The sequence below is a fragment of the Bos mutus genome, chromosome 7 (assembly GCF_027580195.1).
Source record: "Bos mutus isolate GX-2022 chromosome 7, NWIPB_WYAK_1.1, whole genome shotgun sequence".
NCBI lineage: Eukaryota > Metazoa > Chordata > Mammalia > Artiodactyla > Bovidae > Bos > Bos mutus.
Window position 1 is genome coordinate 20942158 of NC_091623.1, and position 23584 is coordinate 20965741.

Consider the following 23584-nt stretch of genomic DNA (forward strand, 5'->3'; position numbering starts at 1 on the left):
AACCAGCTGTCGGACTGGTCAGAGTAACTGTCTCCTGGACACGTACCCTCCATCCTATCATCTATTCAAAAGGTTCCTTTCAGCCACTTGCAACTGATGCTTTAATTATTGATAAACATCTCAACAGTAAATAGTTTCCAACAACCAAGAGTAAGAAAAAAGAAAAGGAAAGGCCAAAGCTTCCATATCACTGGAAACCCTTCACCTGTGTGATAGATTCACCTAGGTCTGACTGATGGCTATGCAGCTCAGAACTCCAGCTCAAGGTGCCTTAGTAACTCACCTACCTCTGTCATACTATGACTGGCAGCTCCCTTTCCAGACTTGAAACTGCTCCATTAGAGAACCATCATTACCCACTATAGAACTTCTAAGAGAAAATTGAGTTGAATAAATTATTAGCAATTTCATAATAAACTTCAACTCATCTTCCATACATTTTCCTCAAACTGCCAGGGTAATTTATATATTAAACATTTAGATAGTACCATCCTTCCTTGTCAAGTCTCCCTTGTGAGAGATTGTTAAGTAAAGAGTAGACCATTACATTCCAGGAGAGTTTAAGTTCAGAAAGGCCTCAAGGCAGACCATGAGCTAGAAGACTTCTCAAAGGCCTGCCAGCAATGTGAGTTTATGATTTTGTGATATCAGATGAAGAAAATGTGCTATCAGTGATAGTTGAGAAACTTTTCCCGCAACAGAAAAGGAAGTCAGCGGAAAAACCAGCCTTAGGGAATGCCTTGCTTCTTGGGCTAGCTCCACATACATGGAATATATTTTTGAATCACACTCATGTTGTGCCTTTATCCAGAACCTCTTTTGGAATAAGTGGTCATTAGAAGACAGTGTTTGTTTGCATCTGTGAACATTCTAAAAATAGCATACAGAAGGACACGTGAGCCTTAGAAGATAAAAGATTTTTGGTCTTGGACAGAATTTCAAGCATGACCAGCACGTATATTTCTAGTAACAGTGTGGACTGACATTCATTTTCCCCCTTGTAACTTATGTAGTGTGTTCACACTTGCCAGCCCAAAACCGAAGAAATATTTGATATATTGATTTCAGGCAAAGGTACAGTCAAACTTGGCCTAAAACACTGGGGATGTCAAAAATATCCCTTCGTGTGTTCTTCACTCAAATCCATATGATTTTTGGTTGATCTGATGTTAAAATTACAGCACACATTGTTTCCATCTTCTTCTGTTTGGCCAGGGCTAGAACACAAAAATATTATTAACTTCATAGAGTGCGCACACAGGCACACACATACATACACATACGCTCATGCACACTACACAAAAAAGCTCAGCTTGTCAACAGCTTTGGCGTAGTAACATACAAATGATAATTAGAAACATGTGTCCCCAGCAAAGAGGCACAGAAAACTAAAAGGTCATCTTTTTCCAAATGACCTAATTAGAAAAGCCTGGAGTGCTGGCTACAGTATAATGGTTTTACACAGCTTTTAACTCAGACTTCCTGTTTTAAAACAGTGCAATTTACTGCTCCTGTAGCAAATATGAATTGTCACTTAATGCCAACAGATTTAAGCCTCACAACACCACCTGCCTCCAGCAATCTCCTCATTGTTAGACCCATCAGCTGAGGATTGCTGATTTACCATCCCAGAATGACCATTTAGAACCTCATGCCAGGATGGCTGCCAAGCAGAGAACAAGGATTTCATGTAGAAGAGAGTCCACGAAGTACTTTACATTAATGCCGATTGAAAAATGCATGAATAGACCAAAGGGAAAAGCAGTTGTTCTGAATCAGACTATCAGTGAATGCTTTTTAGATTCTTTTTTCTGGTCCCAGAGCTAAGATTTTGATGCTGAATAATTGTAATTGCCCAGAGACAACAGACACACACTGGCTGAAAATGCTGCATGGTAGAAACTCGAGCAGGCACCCAAATAGCATTGTCGTTTTAAATAGATGCCTCTGTAAATTTGTAGTTAATCTCTCTCATATTTATTCAATATGCTGTGATGTTTCATTAAGTATTCATTTCACTTGTCTGTTTCATTGCCTCAGTTCTCCCATCTGAAACACCTAATGCTATGAGGAGGAATGTTTATACAAGAGTGTGAAGAATTTAAAAAGCAGCAACAGCAAGGGTGTCCCACTACGGATTATATTTCCTAGCTTCTTTTGTAGCTAAGTGAGGTCATATGACTAAATTTAGGCCGATAGGAGATGTATAAAAGGCACGCATACAATTTCTGAGTCACCTTTGTATAGACTATCAGCCTTGAATTCTGTCTCCCTGCTGCTGGTTATGAAATGGTGACAGGGCTTCTCCAACAGCCCTGTTCAGTTCAGTCACTCACTCGTGTCCGACTCTGTGACCCCGTGGGCTGCAGCATGCCAGGCTTCCCTGCCTATACCATTCATTTATATACTTTTCCGTGAGAGAGAGAGAAACTTCTATCACTCTTGAGATACACCAGATCAGGGGATCAGGTCCACTGTGCTAGAGTAGTGTAGCCTGCACCCCAGCTGACACAAACAAAGGGGGGCTCAAGAAGTTGTATCCATTTTTTGTGCTTTTGATTAAGGGTAGATTTTTTGGATTGTTCGATTAATCAGTATACCAAGAGAAAGTGACTTTAGGCTAATCCTCATTCTGGCTAATCCTTGAATCTATACCAGTCTTTAAGATCTGACTTAGTTCCTGGGCTCTGTTTCATAAAATAAGAAGGATGAGGGTTGTTGGAATTCCAAAATCCCATGATCTAAGGTTCTATACTGTACAATAAAGTAGATTGAAGCAGATTAGATTTGAATTATTTTTCATAGTACTATATCAAAATAGATACATCTATAAATACTGTTTCTAAATTCCCTAGATAAGAAAACGTTCAAGACATGCATTTCTTACAGTTAATACTTTTGCTGTAATTCCTCTCTTCCTACTGTCTTCTTCCTTTAACCATTAGTCACACTAAGATCTATTCCAATATTTTAAATCCTTTCATTGGATTCTGCTGTATCTGATAAGTATCTTATTTCATATATTACTCTCTCCATCCAAATTCATCAAACATGTGATCTATGTCATCTGCGCTTATTATATTCTCATTCTCTCCTGAAATCCCTAAAACCTATGCTTGCCTCTTCCAAATATACTAAAATTTCAAAAGATATCTACATACTCTATTTTTCCTAATACTTGTGTTCCTGGGCTATTTCTTTATATGTACAAATATTTATTAACTCTTTCATGTATCATGAAATAAAGGGGGTTAAGATACAAAGCACAGAGCCTAAACATCTCAGTTTCATACCACTGAGCTGTTTTAAAGAGTCTTATTAAACTTGCTTTGATTTGCATGAAAATACCGTTCTTCTGTTTCTCATCCTACTACTCGGATTATTCCATTCTCTTTCTTGGCTGTTCGTCTTCCAACACCCCTTAACAGGCGCTTCCTTCCACGCTCAGTACCAGGCCCTCTGTTCTGTCTCTCTACTTTCTCTTTGGAAATAGCATCAGTTTTCCTGGCTTCGATTGTAAGGTTTGCTGTCTGTCTCTTGGCATAAATTCCCACCCAAGCTTCAGTTTCATACTCCCAGCTACACCTCACACTACCCTTGAAATCCCAATATGAAAGTGAAAGAGTTAGTCACTCAGTCATGTCCAACTCTTTGTGAGCCCATGGACTGTAGCCTGCTAGGCTCCTTTGTCCATGGAATTCTCCAGGCAAGAATACTGGAGTGGGTTACCATTCCCTTCTCCAGGGGATCTTCCTGACCCAGGGATGGAACCTAGGTCTCCTGCATTACAAGCAGATTCTTCACTATCTGAGCCACCAGGGAAGCCCTGAAATCCCAACATGTCTAGAACTGCCGCTGCTAACTCGCTTCAGTCGTGTCTGACTCTGTGCGACCCCATAGATGGCAGCCCACCAGGCTCCCCCGTCCCCAGGATTCTCGAGGCAAGAACACAGGAGTGGGTTGCCATTTCCCTCTCCAATGCATGAAAGTGAAAAGTGAAAGTGAAGTCGGTCAGTCGTGTCCAACTCTTAGCGACCCCATGGACTGCAGCCTACCAGGCTCCTCCGCCCATGGGATTTTCCAGGCAAGAGTAATGGAGTGGGGTGCCATTGCCTTCTCCTAAACTAAGTTTATTTTCTTTACACATACTCCCATTTCCACACCCTAACATTTCCCTACATACATGTACATTAACTGCCTCATCTTCCTTGCTATACAGGCTAGCCAAGCCTTCCTAGATAATAGTAGGAACAGAAATTCCAATCAAAGCCAACATTATTTCCTTGATTGCCTTCAGTTCAGTTCAGTTCAGTCACTCAGTCGTGTCTGACTCTTTGCAACCCCATGGACCACAGCACACCAGGCCTCCCTGTCCATCACCAACTCCCGGGATTTACTTACCCAAACTCATGTCCATTGAGTCAGTGATGCCATCCAACCATCTCATCCTCTGTTGTCCCCTTCTCCTCCTGCCTTCAATCTTTCCCAGCATCAGGTTCTTTTCAAATGAGTCAGCTTTTCATATCAGGTGGCCAAGTATTGGAGTTTCAGCTTCAGCATCAGTCCTTGCAATGAACACTCAGGACTGATCTCCTTTAGGATGGACTGGTTGGATCTCCTTGCAGTCCAAGGGACTCTCAAGAGTCTTCTCCAACAATACAGTTCAAAAGCATAAGTTCTTTGGTGCTCAGCTTTCTTTATAGTCCAACTCTCACATCCATATGTGACTACTGGAAAAACCATAGCCTTGACTAAATGGACCTTTATTGGCAAAGTAATGTCTCTGCTTTTTAATATGCTGACTGCCTTAATCCAGGCCAATTCACTCATGGTAACAGAAGAGCATGCATTTACCTTTTCTCAGAGCATGGTTTCTTCCTCGTAGTGCCAAGTAGGTGGGAGAGCAAATGAAGCAATGCCAATAAGCAGTTACAAAATTTAATACCAACATTTACCTGACAAGAGTTAGAGGGAGAAGTACCAAAGAGTTCTCAAATATTCAGACTTAGATGAATGTATTTTTAAAGGAATTTTACTCCAGAACCAAATTAGATGAGTACCCCTGGTTCCTCCATTTTTATATCATTATAAAATGGGAAGCTACATGTCTTTTGCCTTCCTGTACTATGACTGATGTTAAATTTACCTGTCTTTTGTCCTCTTGTTTTGAGTTCCACTTTTTGGGTAGAGATCTGCATATCTTGACTTGATACAAATGTTTACATGTTTACAAAAATAAACAAAACCTTGAGACCTACTTCTGCTTCATTTTATACCTTATTTCACACATACATACTTTTTATTATTTGCTTTAGCATTCAGAGTTCTTAGATGCAAACAAACACAATGGATTCTTAACGAATGAATACAGAGTGTCCAAGATCACCTACAGGTCAGGCTTAGAGAATATGTGGTCAGGAACAGTACCTAAACCAACTGAAGGACTACCAGCAAAGACCCCTCCTGCACTGCCCAAGGGACCTAGCTCAGGACACCGAGCCTCTTCTACTGCTAACCTGGAAGGTCGAGTACCTCTGCCACCATCTTCATCTGAAATGAGTTATTCATATGCTTTTTTCATTGCCCACTTCTGAAGTCTCAGTGAGGGTCATCAATTACATAACTGCATCATATCTGCAAAACAGTCTGGCTTTCCCAGGTGGTGCCAGTGGTAAAGAATCCGCTTGCCAATGCAGAAGACATAAGAGACACGGGTTCAATCCTTGGGTTGGGAAAATCCCCTGGAGTAGGAAAGGGCAACCCACTCCAATATTCTTGCCTGGAAAATTCCATGGAAAGGGGGGCCTGATGGGCTACAGTCTATGGGGCCACAAAGAGCCAGACATGAGTGAATGAACACATACATCATATCTGCAGAGGCAGCTGGAAGAGTGAATTATTGCCCTCAGCTTTGGAGAGATTAAGGTAAGCAACATCAAGTTAGAAAGTATATTTAAGGATTCTGAGCAAACAGTATGTCTGACAAATGTCCACTTGCATTCATTAACTTCCCTCTCCAATTTCTCTGTCTTTGCCAGTATTTCTATCACTTTACCACCAAGACTTCTACTACTAGTCATGCATGCAACTTTTTTAATCCTTCATTTCCTAAATCCAATTAATCAACAATTGTTTGCAAGTCATCTACTACTCGTCCAGTATAAGTAATGGTACTGGGAGAATTCAAAAGAAATATAAGCCATGATCTGACCAAAAATCTGCAATTAATATATAGAAAGTGTCAGATGATTATTAGTGCCAAATGAAAACACCGATTTTATTACAGTAGGAATTTTGAGGAGAGACCTATTGGCATGGATCAAGAAGTCAAGAAAGGAAGGTTTTATAGAAGAATTTAATATCCAATCAGGCCTTAAGTTTGACCTAAAGATGTAGATTATACATACAAATTTACCTGTGCTTATCCCAAAACCTCACTTAAAAAAAATACCAAAGAAGAGAAGTCATGAACCTATAACAATTACTACTTACTCAAGAACAAAGTCCAAAACACACGGAGGGAATGCCCAGCAAAGATCCTAACTACACTGCCTAGGGGACCTCGCATGGAATCCAGAAAGGGGCAGGTAAAAAGTCACAACAAAATTATGGAGAATGTTAGGCAGATATAGGAATAATAAATGATATGAGCAAAAACACAGATTAGAATGCTTTCACAGAAGGATGAAGTTAATAAAGATGTCAATTAGCTTCCAACAAATTCTGGACTCAAGAGCCACATATTACAGAACACAGCAGTAAACACCAGTAACTAGCTTCTTTATACCCTTGGAAGAAGAATGAACGTCTTTCCTCTGGAAAAACTGAATAAGCCTAGAGAAAGACCACTACATTCTGACACACAGCACTTCTCTCGCATTAAGCATCAGCCTCCCAAATAGTAACAGCAAAATAATCCCTTCCAGTTCATGAGCCACATCTAAAAACACAGGTTTCCCATTCAGTTTTTGAGATCTTACTTTTAAATACGGACAAGACCGGACTTGAGAAAAATGTTCAAGATACAAGACAGAGGTAAAAATCAATCAGAATGCATAATTCCAGAAAAAACAAATACTGAAGCACACACACACACACACAAAGCCTTTAGTTGGGGCTTACCTGGTGACTCAGTGGTAAAGAATCCCCCTGCCAATGCAGGAGACACAGGTTCAATCCCTGGTCCAGAAAGATCCCACATGCTTGGAGCAACTAAACCCGGGAGCCACAACTATTAAGCCTGTGCTCTAGAGCCCAGGAAACACAACTACTGAGTCTCATGCTACAACTGCTGAAGCCCACACGCCCTTCAGCCCACGCTCAGCAGCGAGAGGCCGCCACAGTGAGACGCCCGTGAACCACAACTCGAGAGTAACCCGTGCAGCAACTAAGACCCAGCACAAGCAAAAAAATAAACAATTTTTAAAAGCCCTTAATTATTATTACACATCAAACAAGGTGCATTAAAAAAAGAAATAGTTGAACAAGAAAGGGCTTTTTCAAATTAAAAATATTAATCAAATAAATGATAATGGTTTGGAAAACAAAATAAAAACTCTCAAAATATTAAGCAAAATAATTTAAAAAACAACAGAAAAAAAGATGGAAAGTCTGAAACAAATGATATAAAATACAGGTTTTGTGCTAGGAAGTTCAACATCTGACATATGGAGAGAAGAAAATTATCAAAGAAAAGTACAAAATAAAATTCCAAAGTTTGTAAGGTTGGTTTCCAGCTTCGAGTAACCCACTAAAAGAAGAGAAATATTTTTTTAAAGAACAGAAATATTAACAAATGAAAATAGTCATATTAGGAGATGCCCTCACAATATTTCAAAACACTATGAAAAAGAGGAAATACTAAAATTTTCCTGCAAGAAGAAAAATGTCAAGAATAAAGACATTATCAGACATACAAGAACACATACGGTTTTTCTCACACCCTTTATTAGAAAGTTTTGGGGAATGTGCTCCAGTAAAAGGAGCTTCCCTGGTGGCTCAGATGGTAAAGCATCTGCCTATAATGCAGGAGACCCTGGTTCAATCCCTGGGTCAGGAAGATCCTCTGGAGAAGGAAATGGCAACCTACTCAGGTACTCTTGCCTGGAGAATCCCATGGATGGAGGAGCCTGGCGAGCTACAGTCCATGGGGTTGTAAAGGGTCAGATACAACTGAGCAACTTCACAAAAGGAAGGGAGCAACCCAAAAGACATGAGCCAAAAGAGTAAACCAAAAAAGAAAGAGTTGACTCAAACAGGAAGGCATTAAGGGAAGTCTCTGATTGAGAAGGGGAGAGACCTCAAAAGGAAAGAAAGATACCCTGGAAAAGGGAATGGCTACCCACTCCAGAATTCTGGCCTGGAGAATTCACGGGGTCACAAAGAGTTGGACATGACTGAGCAACTTTCACTTTCACTACAATTACTTCCTGTGGTCATGTATGGATGTGAGAGTTGAACTGTGAAGAAGGCTGACTGCCGAAGAATTGATGCTTTTGAACTGTGGTGCTGCAGAAGGCTCTTGAGAGTCCCTTCAACTGCAAGGAGATCCAACCAGTCCATTCTGAAGGAGATCAGCCCTGGGATTTCTTTGGAAGGAATGATGCTAAAGCTGAAACTCCAGTACTTTGGCCACCTCATGCGAAGAGTTGACTCATTGGAAGACTCTGATGCTGGGAGGGGTTGGGGGCAGGAGGAGAAGGGGACGACAGAGGATGAGATGGCTGGATGGCATCACTGACTCGATGGATGTGAGCCTGAGTGAACTCCGGGAGTTGGTGATGGACAGGGAGGCCTGGCGTGCTGCAATTCATGGGGCCGCAAAGAGTCAGATACGACTGAGTGACTGATCTGAACTGAATAGGCTTGGTGATAACCATCCCACATAGAAACAAAACAATGAAGGCTGAGTAATGAAGACACCAAGAAAAAACATTTTTAAAATAGTCATAAGAATTAAACATAATCTTTCAGCATTTTTAACATTGTGCAACAGCAGGCCTGTCCTTCCTTCTCTTACTATTTTCTCCCCCAGACAACCTTGAGCTGCACTTTATGAGTAGCACATGCAGACTTTCTGAGGAGAAACATGGAATTTATTACGTCAAGAGTCAGGGGCCACACTTCAGCCTTCAGATGGGCATGTCGGCATGCTGGACTCACAGCCTGTCTTTTTCTTTGAGGTCTCTCTCCTTCTCATCAGCTCCTTTTCAATGTGATTCCTGCCCTCATCCACAAATAAGTTCTGAGCCTCTGAATGCCATTAATTTCTGTACCAAGAATGCTCTTTGCTTCATGTCTCTCAAAAATTCAGGCTTACTTTTGGGTCAAAATTCCAATGAGAGTTATCTTCTTTTGGTAATCTTTAGACATTTACAACCAGAAGTAGAATATTTCTATGCCAGAGCATGTCTGAATTTCTGTTATAGTCCTTGACATGCACATACTTTAACAGCTATCAGTATCAGTTCGGTTCAGTTCAGTCACTCAGTTCTGTCTGACTCTTTGCGACCCCATGAACCACAGCACGCCAGGCCTCCCTGTCCATCACCAACTCCTGGAGTTTACTCAGACTCATGTCCATTGAGTCAGTGATGCCATCCAGCCATCTCATCCTCTGTCATCCCCTTCTCCTCCTGCCCCCAATCCCTCCCAGCATCAGAGTCTTTTCCAGTAGGTTAACTTTTTGCATGAGGTGGCCAAAGTACTGGAGTTTCAGCTTCAGCATCAGTCCTTCCAATGAACACCCAGGACTAATCTCCTTGAGGATGGACTGGATGGATCTCCTTGCAGTCCAAGGGACTCTCAAGAGTCTTCTTCAACACCACAGTTCAAAATCATCAATTCTTCAGTGCTCAGCTTTCTTCACAATCCAACTCTCACATCCATACATGACCACTGGAAAAACGATAGCCTTGACTAGATGGACCTTTGTTGGCGAAGTAATGTCTCTGCTTTAATATGATATTTAGGTTGGTCATAACTTTTCTTCCAAGGAGTAAGCGTCTTTTAATTTCATGGCTGCAGTCACCATCTGCAGTGATTTTGGAGCCCCCAAAAATAAAGTCTGACACTGTTTCCACTGTTTCCCCATCTATTTCCCATGAAGTGATGGGACCAGATGCCATGATCTTCGTTTTCTGAATGTTGAGCTTTAAGCCAACTTTTTCACTCTCCTCTTTTACTTTCATCAAGAGGCCTTTTAGTTCCTCTTCACTTTCTGCCATAAGGCTGGTGTCATCTGCATATCTGAGGTTACTGATATTTCTCCCAGCAATCTTGATTTCAACTTGTGCTTCTTCCAGCCCAGCATTTCTCATGATGTACTCTGCATATAAGTTAAATAAGCAGGGTGACAATATGCAGCCTTGACGTACTCCTTTTCCTATTTGGAACCAGGCGTTGTTCCATGTCCAGTTCTAACTGTTGCTTCCTGACCTGCATATAGGTTTCTCAAGAGGCAGGTCAGGTGGTCTGGTATTCCCATCTCTTTCAGAATTTTCCACAATTTATTGTGATCCACACAGTTAAAGGCTTTGGCATAGTCAATAAAGCAGAAATAGATGTTTTCTGGAACTCTCTTGCTTTTTCAATGATCCAGCGGATGTTGGCAATTTGATCTCTGGTTCCTCTGCCTTTTCTAAAACCAGCTTGAAAATCTGGAAGTTCACAATTCACATATTGCTGAAGCCTGGCTTGGAATTTTGAGCATTACTTTACTAGTATGTGAGATAAGTGCAATTGTGCAGTAGTTTAAGCATTCTTTGACATTGCCTTTCTTTGGGACTGGAATGAAAACTGACCTTTTCCAGTCCTGTGGCCACTGCTGAGTTTTCCAAATTTGTTGGCATATTGAGTCCAGCACTTTCACAGCATCATCTTTCAGGATTTGGAATATCTCAACTGGAATTCCATCACCTCCACTAGCTTTGTTCATAGTGATGCTTCCTAAGGCCCACTTGACTTCACATTCCAGGATGTCTGGCTCTAGGTGAGCGATCACACCATCGTGATTATCTTGGTCTTGAAGATCTTTTTTGTACAGTTCGTCTGTGTATTCTTGCCACCTCTTCTTAATATCTTCTTCTTCTGTTAGGTCCATACCATTTCTGTCCTTTATCGAGGCCATCTTTGCATGAAATATTCCCTTGGCATCTCTAATTTTCTTAAAGAGATCTCTAGTCTTTCCCATTCTGTTGTTTTCCTCTATTTCTTTGCACTGATCGCTGAGGAAGGCTTTCTTATCTCTCCTTGCTATTCTTTGGAACTTTGCATTCAGATGCTTATACCTTTCCTTTTCTCCTTTGCTTTTTGCTTCTCTTCTTTTCACAGCTATTTGTAAGACCTCCTCAGACAGCCATTTTGCTTTTTTGCATTTCTTTTCCATGGGGATGGTCTTGATCCCTGTCTCCTCTACAATGTCCCAAACCTCATTCCATAGTTCATCAGGCACTATCTACCAGATCTAGTCCCTTAAATCTATTTCTCACTTCCACTGTATAATCATAAGGGATTTGGTTTAGGTCTTACCTGAATGGTCTAGTGGTTTTCCCTACTTTCTTCAATTTAAGTCGAATTTGGCAATAAGGAGTTCATGATCTGAGCCACAGTCAGCTCCCAGTCTTATTGTTGCTGACTGTATAGAGATTCTCCATCTTTGGCTGCAAAGAATATAATCAATCTGATTTTGGTGTTGACCATCTGGTGATGTCCATGTGTAGAGTCATCTCTTGTGTTGTTGGAAGAGGGTGTTTGCTATGACCAGTGCGTTCTCTTGGCAAAACTCTGTTAGCCTTTGCCCTGCTTCATTCTGTACTCCAAGGCCAAATTTGCCTGTTACTCCAAGTGTTTCTTGACTTCCTACTTTTGCATTCTAGTCCCCTATAATGAAAAGGACATCTTTTTGTGGTGTTAGCTCTAAAAGGTCTTTTAGGTCTTCATTGAACTGTTCAGCTTCCTCAGTGTTACTGGTTGGGGCATAGGCTTGGATTACTGTGATATTGAATGGTTTTCCTTGGAAATGAACAGAGATCATTCTGTTCTTTTCGAGATTGCATCCAAGTACTGTATTTTGGACTCTTTTGTTGACTATGATGGCTACTCCATTTCTTCTAAGGGATTCCTGCCCACAGTAGTAGATAACGGTCATCTGAGTTAAATTCACCCATTCCAGTCCATTTTAGTTTGCTGATTCCTAGAATGTTGACGTTCACTCTTGCCATCTCCCATTTGACCACTTCCAATTGGCCTTGATTCATGGACCTGACATTCCAGGTTCCTATGCAATATTGCTCGTTATAGCATCGGACCTTGCTTCTATCACCAGTCACATCCACAGCTTTTCCAAGGTAAGGAGCAGCGGCTGCTCTTTGCTGGAGCAGCCATGAAGAGATACCCCACGTCCAAGGTAAGAGAAACCCAAGTAAGACAGTACGTGTTGCGAGAGGGCATCAGAGGGCAGACACACTGAAACCATAATCACAGAAAATTAGTCAATCTGATCACATGGACCACAACCTTGTCTAACTCAATGAAACTAAGCCATGCCATGTGGGGCCACCTAAGATGGGCGGATCATCGTGGAGAGGTCTGACAGAATGTGGTCCACTGCAGAAGGGAATGGCAAACCACTTCAGTATTCTTGCCTTGAGAACCCCATGAACAGTATGAAAAGGCAAAATGATAGGATACTGAAAGAGGAACTCCCCAGGTTGGTAGGTGCCCAATATGCTACTGGAGATCAATGGAGAAATAACCGCAGAAAGAATGAAAGGATGGGGCCAAAGCAAAAACAATACCCAGTTGTGGATGTGACTGGTGATAGAAGCTATCAGTGTACCTCCTACTACATTTATGAAACATTAAAGAGCAAAGGTCAGATTTGGTTCAACTTGTCAGGTCCCTCCACAGTACCTTGTACATATAAGATTTCAGTTTTGTCAGCTGAATTGAACTGACCTCTCTTGATCAAGACTATAGTTATAGTCATGTGTCTATACCATCAAGTCTAACATCAAAGTCTTTCCATCTTTCGTAGCTGTATAAGCCTATTCTATTTCATTTTCCACTTGACCCCAACACAAATACATCAATACAGCTGTTATCAGTGATTCTCAGCAACAGGTGTACACTAGAATTCCTTAAAACTTTTCAGAAATACCATTGCCCAAATATCTCCAACACAGAATTTTAAGATTGGTCAAGCGTGGGGCCTAGGTGTCTGTGTTTTTAAAAAGCACTCTAGATTCTAATATGCAACCATGGTTAAGAAATGCTAAGCTTTTGTATTTACCTCACTTTTTGCTAGCAGCAAACTCATTTACCTTTAATAATATTCTCAGATTGTCCTACCTATCTATTTTGGTGATTTTCAGGCACTGATGTATTTGTACAGGATTCACTTAGAAGTTTTGCCTCCTTCAGGAAGTCTTCCCCCACTACTCTCATCTGCTGTAGTCTTCCATAGTCTCATATTTTACTGACTTACTATTTCAGAGTCACATATCAGCTTTCCACTCCAAAGGCCAGCAGGGCAGGGAGTCTGATAAATAAATATTCCACTAAATAAATATGCCACTCACAATTGCTTCTTTGGTTTGATCACATTTTAAGTTGAATACTTCATACAAAATAAATGAAAATAATAAAAACTAAATATACAAAACTTTTCTGATTATATTTCCATAGCATAAAGAGCCCAGACTCTAGAATCAGACATACCTTAATTTGAATCCTAGCCCCAACACCAGTAGTTGTGTGGTCTTGGGCAAATTATTAACTTTTCTGAGTCCTAGTTTTCTGATATGTAGAAAATGAGTAATAGAAGTAGCTACCTCATTAAATTGTTGTAATGATCAAATGAAAGTACATAAAATGTTTATCTAAACATCTGATATATACATATATATTAAGCAATCAGTTTATAAATACCTTTATTATTTAAGTGAAAAGTTCATAACTACTTTTAAATTACTACTTTGTTGAGAAAAAGCATCCACATTTTACATCTTTTCTTCACAAGTAAAGATAAGTGATCCTTTATACTTTATTGCGATATCTAACCAGATTATTTTCCCATCACAAAGCTTAAATGCATTATGTTAGAATGCTCATTACATGAAATGCTCTAAGCAATTTCAATGCTTATGGATACATCATCGCATTATATGCAGTTGCCTACAATTTACAGATTTTAATTTAGTTACTAAATAGTAGGAAATTCTGATTAAGAATTCACCAGAGGGGAGAAATCAAATTGAAGGGGAGTCTGTATCATGGGCCATTTAGCTGAATTAAACTCAGCTTCCATGTGCTGGTACAAGGGAATGATTAGAATCCTACATCTCTGGTTACTACAAACATCAAGTTGATTACCACCCAATCTACAGCTCTGTATTTTCACACTCACCACCCATGACTTCAGAGCATTTCACTAATGAAACTCAACAGGGAGAAAAACTGAGTGTTTTTCCTTCACCTTGTGCAATCTCACTCAGCTAACTATTTTGAAGTTGCCCCCAGATGACACCACTCAGAAAGATGAGAAAAGGGATCATGAAGGAAAAGGAGAGAGAGTGGGGGAAGGAGGCAGAGGAAAGACCACAGGCCACAAATCATATAACCAAGAAAATCAATGAAAATTCATTATAAAATAATGCAGAAAAATGTTTAGTTTTATTTACTTTGCTCCAAACCCCACTCTTTAAGGTGTGTTATTGTTTTCCTATTTAGAAAGTTCTGAGAGATTTATACAACTGAAGTATTTCACTGTTTTATTAAAGATCATTTTTAAATGAGCACTGAGCAATTTATAGAAAAATCTATGTCCGCTTTGGCTCATGTGATTCAGCCCTACCTGTGACAGGCTTGATAAACTGTTATTGCTTCATATTATTAAATAGTTTTGCAACTATGAAAACAAAAATATAACAGTTTCACTTTTCCATTCATTCTTGAGATTTCCCCCAGCCATCTCTCTCTTTTCTTTCTAAAGCTTTGTTCTTTATTTCCTTCACCCAGTGCCTTTGCTTTCGCTCTGTATCAGAATATACATTCACACTCTTTAAACAGTGTTTTAAGATCAACGCATGAGTTTTCATCTGAAGTGTATAGGTTTCTGCTGCGTTTAGCAATTTAAAAAGAGAAAAGCAGCTTTGACAGGTTCATATTTTCACCATGCAATTTCACTTATAAGGTACAACTGAGGAAACTTCATATGCAAAAGCAGTAGAATGTACACAAACTGCATTTTTCCTCATCAAATCACACATTGAAATAGTTGGTGGATTGCCTAAAAATCAATTATCAAACTTTTTTAATTCTAAGAACTTCAGCTTTCAATATAAAAACTGAAAATATTTTTCTAAGTTTTTAGTTTTTGCTTATCAACTTTAAGGCAAAAACAGAAGTAGCAATGTCTGTTTCTGCCTAATAAATGATACAGCAGCAGCCTTACAAGGGATAACACAAGGAAATCATTTGTTTCTTCATACACACAGGAATAGAAAAACACTTTTTAATGTAAACATACTTGAGATGCTGAGGTATGTTGTGAAGAGTTAGGTCTTGTGTAAATACACTTGTTTGTTTGACAAACAAGAGCACGTTTCAAAGGTTATCTATGCCTGTAGGCTTATACCAGAAAGATTATTTTTTCTTTTTTTAATGTACCTTTGGGACACAGGGGTGATGATAATATACATTACAAAAGAAGTGCAGAAATTAGGAAGAGTGAAGGAGAAAAAAATATTTTTCCAGTTATACAAATTGGTTATCAATTTTTCCTCCAAAGACCAAAACAACTTAACTACTAGAAAGTCAATGAAATTATTTTTCAATATTGTGAACAGACACAGCAGAATAGGGGATCTTCATTTAAAATCCTCTGCAGTCAAAATAAACCCATTAGAACTTCAGTATTGGGGAGCAGTGTTTTGAGCTTTGAGAAGGAACACACAAATAAGAATTATTTGGGGACCCACTCACCACAAAGTGACCAGTTAGTTTTTATGGAGTCCACATTAGTGCTAGCATAGCAACACCTACTGGTTCATTTATGAAGTAAAGTTGAAACCATCATGGCCAGAAATCGGTTCCTCCATCTTAATGAGAAAAATTGCAACTTAATTTATATAGAGAGGTGTCTATATATTAAAATGACTGCTTCCAAACCAAAGAATGGAAAGGAAAGCCACAGTTGTGGCAGGAAACACTAACTTTATGTTTAGAGCGCCACTGGGGCAATTGTTACACTTCTCTGTAAACTGAATGTGTCATCCAGCCTGCTTCTAAAAATTATGCCACGGTTGAGACTGATCCTGACCCTCTCCCTTCCCCCTCCTCCCCTAATCCCTCCCCCATCTTCTCCTTCTTCATGCTTTGTTTCAAGGGAGTCGCACAGTTCCAGGAAACCATTCACAAGAGGACTGAAAGGACTGAAGTAAGCTGAGAGGCATCGTGTTTATTTTTACCACCGATATGAAGTCTAGTCACCAAACAATGAATAATACAGCATGCAACGTTGTAGTCTGCCAGCTCTACCAACTCCTGAACAACATCTTAACTTAAAGAGACATTCAGGAACAAGGATCATAAAAAATAGAGCTGCGGAGAGCAGAAGTATCCAAAGGAAAATACAGTCAGATCACTACTAATCCCAAAGTTCAGTAGAATTTGACCTTGCCAATATTTAGCAATGCCAGAGCTCCTGTTTTAAACCTCTCTGCTCTGTAATAATTCCTGAAAAAACAGCCCCAGGAAAGTAAGCAAGAAATCATCTGCTGCCAGTTAACCAAGCTATAGGTCTGGACACTGGCTGGCTAAGGACGTGACTCCAAAGGGCTTCCCATGTGGCGCTAGTGGTAGAGACCCCACCTGTTAACACAGAAGACAAAAGAGGCGCAGGTTCAATCCCTGGGTCAGGAAGATCCTCTGGAGAAGGAAATGGCAGCCCACTCCAGAATTCTTGCCTGGAGAATCCCCATGGACAGAGGAGCTGTAGCCTGTAGCCTGTACAGGCTGGCGGGCTACAGGCCCCAAAGAGTCAGAGATGACTGAGTACAGATGCAAGTGTGCATGCACAAGAATACACACACACACACACACACACACAGAGAGAGCCTTGGCAATAGTTAGTCTTTGCTCGCCAATGAGTGAGCCCCTCAAGGAGTTCATGAGGTGGGCGATAGGAACTAATCCAAGGAAAGCCAAGGCCTGAGGGCTAAAGTTTCGGAACACTGGCAACTTTGGTCAGTCTCCAAAACTCTGAAATAAAAACCCTTTCCCTCCTAGATAAGGCAGTAATTTCTGCTTACAGTCTCCAAGGATTGTATAAATTGACTGTCTGCTATTCCCAGTCTGTGCAGTCCCACCTTTCAGTTCAGATGGACTCCGTAGCAGTTTTATTTCTCTAGTTAACAGTGTAGATATGTCCACACCCCTGCAGCAAATTTTTAAGTGTCCTATTTGATCTGAAGCTACCAAGACTGACAGACTCTAGAGGACACTAGAAAATGTTGTGTTCCCCAAACGTGGGAGATTTGTACATAGCTGGACTAAGTCTAGACTTTTATCACCTGATGCCTGGGGCTTCCTGGGGTCACCTCCTAATTGCTCCCTTGAATACTAGTCTTACTCCCTATCTCAACATTCCTGCCAGATTTATTTGTCTAAAATATCTCTTTCACTGAGTCATGTCCCTTCTCAGAAACCTTGGTTGCTCATCTTGCCAGGGAATTTTCAAACTCCTTAGCTTAATGTTCTGTTTTCCAGACACGGGCCCCAACCTTCTTTTCCACCAGGGTTCTCCCCAACCCCTTAACACAAACCCTTCTCTCCTGTCAAGCTAACAGGTTAACCCACTCTTTGCTCATGTGTGTGGTCGCTAGGACTGCCTCTGTGTCTCAAATGGCGGTGCTGGCCTCCCACTTTCCCTTACCATCACTCTGTCCCCTCACCCACCCCTGCACCAGGGCTTTCTCCATTCACTCTTTCAAAATCTTTCAGAAACCTCTATATAGACCTCAATTTTTATTCCAGCCCCACATGAAGAATTCCTCTGTACTTTACTCAAAATATTTATCATTATCTCAAAATAGAGCCAGAAAATTCAGAAAACTCTCAGTTTCCACAGGATAAGAAAATAGAAAGGCCAGTGGAATTGGAAGGTAGGGTACCTGTAATACCTTTTCAGTGATTTAGTAACACTTGATTCAAGGAGGATCCACCTCCTGAGATACTGCCCTGATGCATTTACTGCCCTGATGTGTTTTCTGTAACTTAAGTTAAAACACTGCCTTTTCTTTGTTTTTAATTGTGGTTAAATATATCACTGCATATTTTAAGCATGGTTACTTTATAATTCAGACCTCCCTAGTTTTTCCTCACTGAATATTTCTTTGGACTTTTGTATTTACCTATTAGGAACATATGTTGGGGGGAAAAATGGGAGAATCCTTTTATAAACTGCTTTAGAGGCTCAAGGGACAATAGATGTAAAAATATGCTCTTCAAATATAAACCACTCTACAAATTCCATTTATTTTTATTATTGCTACAGTATATTCTTAAAAGGTTAATTTTCCTCATAATAAAATGCATTTTGCATCTCAGCAATTAAACCATCTTATACTAAACCCTCTTTTAAAGAATATGAAAGGTCCGATACAGCCCCAGGTTCTTTCCCTTCCTACTATCACATCTCAAGTTGCTGTTACAGTGAAGTCAAATGTTGTGTTAAACTGTGATGAACTTGCTTTGAGATGCTCTTTCAATGTAGTGTCTCCTTCCAGTTTGAAGCTATTATCCCTCAAAGTCCTCAAAGGGCAAAAGATAATGAGTCATCTTCAGAGCCCTAGAGACTGACAGAAAAGCTGTCCTCCTCATAAATGATATTAGTAAGAAACCTCTAAGTTGAAGGAGGAAGGGTAGGTAGGGGAAAAGGAGAAACACAACCCCTCATACCATGTAATTTCCATATGAATTCATACATGAACCAAAGTAATATAGCTAAAAGTGAAACAAAGTCACTACAAATGCTGTAAAAATAACTGGCGTTGAGGAAGATAAGGACGCTGCTGCCTATTGATCTGAATCCCTTTTGCCTGTTGGTTCTCACTTGACACTACACCATGGCATTTCCCTTTGTGACCCCTGGGTCTTGATCTGAAAACCTAAACAGTCATTTCTCACTGAGTGGGGAGAGAACAGTTGTGTTAACATCTGTTTTTTAGGTCTTTTATTTTTAAGTTCTTGTTGAAAACTCCTTGATCTGCCTACCAGGGAATTGAAGCACATTCCATGTGCCTGCCGCCTAGTTCTCTTTTCTCTTTATTTGTTCTACAGAATATTGATTTAGATTTTGGCCTATTCACATTGCTTTAAACTTTTAAACACTGGCTCTTATAGCTAGAGGAAACACTTTGCTGAAGCTAAAATGATCACCCAAGAGAACTTATTGGGGAAGCACACAGACCAAAATTAGCCCTTGGCTCTGAATGTACAGCTCCCATTGAAACCAGTGGAAGCTGAACTCTTAGGATTTGAAGACACATTTTCCTTTACATTGAGCATAAAGGCTTTTTGAAAGGGCTGGGTTTATTTGAGTTTCTGTTAAAGAAGCTGAATTAGCTCTCTGTCACAGGATAAAAAGAGAGGCAGCATTGCTTCTCTAATTTGTCTTGTAAGGGTTTTTTTGGATATCTAGCAAAATTGCCAAGACACCCGTTTTTGTTTCTCTACACTGATTGTTTAATATTACAAAGGACCAGGCATCATACCAAGCACTTTCAGTCTTCTAAGTTCCTACAACATTTTACTATAACATTTCCTAATCCTTCACAACCAAAATAACAATAAAAAACAGAGTAATATTTAGAATCAAGATGAGAGAATGGGGAAATGATGGTTGAAAGCAAGCAGTCTGAGTTTCTGATGAGCAAAAATATTTTCAGTTCTGACTTTATCAACTGACGACTGCCATAAATCCTTTCACTCTTCATAAAGGTCTTTTATTATGCTATGGGTAGTGCTATTGAGAAATATCAGACTTTCCAATGCTTCATCTTGTAACTGATCTTACTGTTGAAATGCTCAGGATTACTTAACTGGAACAAACTGACTAAGAGTCTGTGGCTCCCTTCGTTCGCAAGTGGCATGGATGTACTGGCCACAAGGAACCTCTGCACCGGCCTTTCGCGGCATGACTTCACTACAGAGCACTTCTCCAAGGCTCATCTGGGTGCTAACACAGTGCCATCAGGTTGCTAATTTGCTCAGGAGACTCTTACCCTGGTTTCCCCAACTGTCCACAAATATAAAATGCATATTGTGTACTTTGAGGTAAGTAAGGGCAAGAGCCACATCTCACTTATTTTTCTATCTCCTATCCCTAACATATCAATAATTCCTACACAGAAGCAATTAATGTTTACTAAACTTCCATGAATAATGAACGAGAGAGGCCAGATGACACAAGAAACCATATGAGTTCATAGAAAACAAACCATGAAAGACCCTGAGAAAGGTAAGCCAGTTCTCAACTCACAAAGTAAGACCATGCATCAGCGTTCAGTCACTAAGTCATGTCGGACTCTTTGTGACCCCATGGACTGTAGTCCACCAGGCTCCTCTGTCCATGGAATTTTCCAGGCAAGAATACTGGAGTGGGCTGCCACTTCCTCATCCAGGGGATCTTCCAACCCAGAGATCAAACCTGCATCTCCTGCATTGGCAGGTGGATTCTTTACCATTGAGCCACCTGGGAAGAAAAGTAAGATTATAATTATGCCAATAGACACAATCTAAGTAGTAAAGCAATTTGGGGAGCACAGAGATAGAAACTTGACCTTGCCTAAGGGACAGAGAAGATTTCCTGAAAGCTTTGGATCTTGAAATGAGTCTTTAAAATTATAAGAGGTGTGTACAAGTAATCCTCAAAGATAATATTCAAGCCAGAAGACAGAGCATAAACAATGCATACACAGAGCATGAATCTGTGTAACAAACATGAGTCAAGCTCTGGAGAAGAATTAGTCTAGAGAGGCTGGGGGACACTCGACAATCAGGAACCTTGGTTGTTAGATCAAGAGGGTGTGCAAATTTTCCTGTAAGCAATGGATAACGATTGAAAGGCTTCAGGCTAGAGATGATGGGGCCATTTGCATTTTAGATCACTCTGGCTGGTTGTTGGAGGACTGTGTTATGAAGAACAAGCCTGAAGGTATGTAAGTGGGTGTTGCAGATGTCAGTCACTCAAGTGAGACAAAATGAAGGCAAAAACAAAGGAAGTAGTAGTAAGAACAATGTTAGGAAGTGAAGGCAAATTGGAGTGGTGAAGATGGGAAAGAAACAAAGTCAAAGGTTTATGACTTGGGTGACCAACTGGCTATCTCCATCAAACAAAAAAGAAAATATTAAAGAGAGCAGATTTTATGAGAAGAAACATGAGGAGAGTATCATGTCATCAAAACCAAGGGAGCGCTTCCCTGGTGGCTCAGTGATAAAGAGTCTGCCTGCCAATGCAGGAGACACAGGTTCAATCCCTGGTCTGGAAAGATCCCACATGTCACAGAACAACTAAACCCATGCACCACAAGCATTGAGCCTGTGCTCTAGAGCCTGGGAACTGTAACCACTGAAACCCGCATGCCCTAAAGCCACGCTCAGCAACCAGAGAATCCACAGCAATGAGAAGCATGCTCATAGCCCAAGCAGCAATGAAGACGTGGCACAGCCAAATAAATTTAAAAAACAAGGGAAGAAAGCATTTTAAGAAAAAGAGAGTATTATAAGTAATTGGGCACATATTGAGCAAGCAGACATCATGGAATGCAATCATACAAATAACTTGATCTTGTTTCTTGATTGGCCCAGTGAACCTTGCAATTCTTCCCCTCTTGGTAAAAATTTGTAAATTCTATGGCTTTTCTACTTATTTTCAGGTAAAGAACTATGATCACCTTAAGTCGCAAGACCTTTTTTACTTCCATTTTAAAATAATTATGTATTCACAGAAAGTTGCAGAGAGGCCCCAGGTACCCTTCACCTAGTTCCCCACAATGGTTACATCTTATATAACTATAACATGGTATCAAAACCAGGAAACTGACATTGATATAGTCTGTGTGTATAGTCCTGCATCATTTTATCATGTGTAGATTTGTGTAACCACCACTTCAATCACACCATCAAACTATTTTATTACCGCAAAGATCTCCCTTAAGTTACCCCTTAATTGTCACAACAGTGCCCTTCCACCACCACCCCTAACCCCTGGCAACCACTACTTTTCTTTCCATCATTTTGTAAATCCAAGAATGTATTTAATGTAAACTTTCGAGATTGGCCTTTTTTTCACTAGGCATCATGTCCTTTCACTGGACACCATAGCTGGTGGCTCAGACCATAAAGCATCTGCCTGCTTTGTGGAAGACCCGGGTTCGACCCCTTGGTTGGGAAGATCCTCTGGAGAAGGAAATGGCACCCCACTCCAGTACTCTTGCCTGGAAAATTCCATGGATGGAGGAGTCTGGGGGGCTACAGTCCCTGAGGTCACAAACAGTCAGACACAACTGAGCAGCTTCACTTCACTATCACGTCCTTGAGATCCACTGAAATAGTGACATGCATAGTTTATGCCTTTTTATTACTGAGCAGTAGTCCGCAATATGCAAGTACAAGTTTGTTTAGTCATTCACCTATTTGAGAGCCATTCTAGTTGTTTCCAGTTTTTGACTATGACAAATGTAAGCTGATACACCTTGCTGTACAGCAGAAACTAACACAACATTGTAAAGCAACTATACTCCAGCAAAAAATTAATTTTAAAAGCTTAATTTTAAGTCTAACTATGGCAATTTTTAATCTGCTGAGTATAGTAACCACACCTTCAAAAAATCATTACTATGCATAAAAGAAAGTAGGCATCACAGTATCTCTCTCCCTGGCTTGGATTATCGTATCTTGGTACTTGAGTGAAATTTTCCCATTTAACATCTTATGACACAAGTTACAATAAGAGCGAATTCAGCAGGTGCTCTGTAAATATTTGCTGAATGAATGCGGTATTACTGCATTTATTTAGCACTCCCCTCAATTGATTAAAGCAAAATGGAAGGATCTTAGAATGGAACTGGATTTTTTTCTCAATCTTAACTAAGATATCCATACACAGGATACACATAGTAGGCACTCAAATTGTGAATTACTGAATTGAGTTATAGTCAATAGTAGAGAATACTATTATTCAACCAAAGCTCAAGTAGCATATAATGAATTAGCTGGCATGTCATAATGTGTTATTGAAATTGGTGATAATTTACTTATTATCTGCAATGGGGTTTCTGAAAAAAATTTCTCTTTCCATTAGGATTTCATTTTCAGCATTTGCTTGTCAGTAAAATCCTCACATCACTAATGTAACTTCTCATCACAGGCAGAATTGAATATTCATGCCTAGCTCAAATCACTGTTATTCTGGCCTGTTGCTTTTTTTCTCCCCAGATAGTTAACCCATCATTTGTATGGAAAATTTATTACAGTTTGCCATTTACAGGCTCTCTTTCATCCTGTTCTATGAAAGGTAAAT

The 23584-nt window shown here is 40.1% G+C and overlaps 1 non-coding gene across 1 annotated transcript; it reads left to right on the forward strand.

Annotated features, from left to right (window-relative positions):
• The first annotated feature begins 7987 nt into the window (after positions 1-7987).
• On the forward strand, positions 7988-8060 carry TRNAY-AUA (transfer RNA tyrosine (anticodon AUA)). Its single transcript has one exon. It is a non-coding gene; the product is annotated as a tRNA-Tyr (tRNA).
• Positions 8061-23584: the final 15524 nt, after the last annotated feature.